The sequence below is a fragment of the Meleagris gallopavo genome, unplaced genomic scaffold (assembly GCF_000146605.3).
Source record: "Meleagris gallopavo isolate NT-WF06-2002-E0010 breed Aviagen turkey brand Nicholas breeding stock unplaced genomic scaffold, Turkey_5.1 ChrUn_random_7180001865375, whole genome shotgun sequence".
In the NCBI taxonomy this organism is placed as follows: Eukaryota; Metazoa; Chordata; class Aves; order Galliformes; family Phasianidae; genus Meleagris; species Meleagris gallopavo.
The window spans coordinates 1-476 of NW_011130730.1; the positions used below are offsets into that span (position 1 = coordinate 1).

A 476-nucleotide genomic window follows, 5' to 3' on the forward strand; every position below is an offset into this window, starting at 1 on the left:
TTTCTCCCGCTCCAGCTTCAGCCTGGTCAGGTACTGCCTGTACTCGTTGAACTCTTTCAGAGTGCAGACAACCTACAGAGAGACAAGGGCAGATGACTCCCAAGAACTGTTGTGGCAGTTACCCACACAGCCTTCCAGAAAATGTGCAGGCCCCCAGCAGCAGGGGAGCTGCTCCTCTCCACCCTTCCCTCCCCAGCCGTGGGGACGCTGCCTCCTCCCTCCTTCCCAGGGCCAAGGGGACTCCACACTGGGGTGCCAGGCCCCTCCCCGGCTGTCTGGAAACCCCTGCAGAGGAGACCTGTGCTGGTCAGGCCTCATCCAAACCTACTTTGCCATCCTCGGTGACAAGGCCCCTGTTCTTCAGGTTCTGCAGGTTGTCTTTGCGGTTGTGGTAGTCCTGCAGATATGGGTCATGCAGGCTGTTGTATTCTGCGCGCAGATGGCGACAGTATGGATCTCCCAGATCAAAATAAGGA

At 58.0% G+C, this 476-nt stretch overlaps 1 long non-coding RNA gene across 1 annotated transcript; it reads right to left on the reverse strand.

Moving 5' to 3' along the window:
- Window positions 1–4: 4 nt before the first annotated feature.
- Window positions 5–467, reverse strand: LOC109364522. The gene is made up of 2 exons (XR_002110438.1): window positions 329–467; window positions 5–72 (listed from the first exon to the last, which is right to left on the reverse strand). It is a non-coding gene; the product is annotated as an uncharacterized LOC109364522 (long non-coding RNA).
- Between the last annotated feature and the right edge of the window lie 9 nt (window positions 468–476).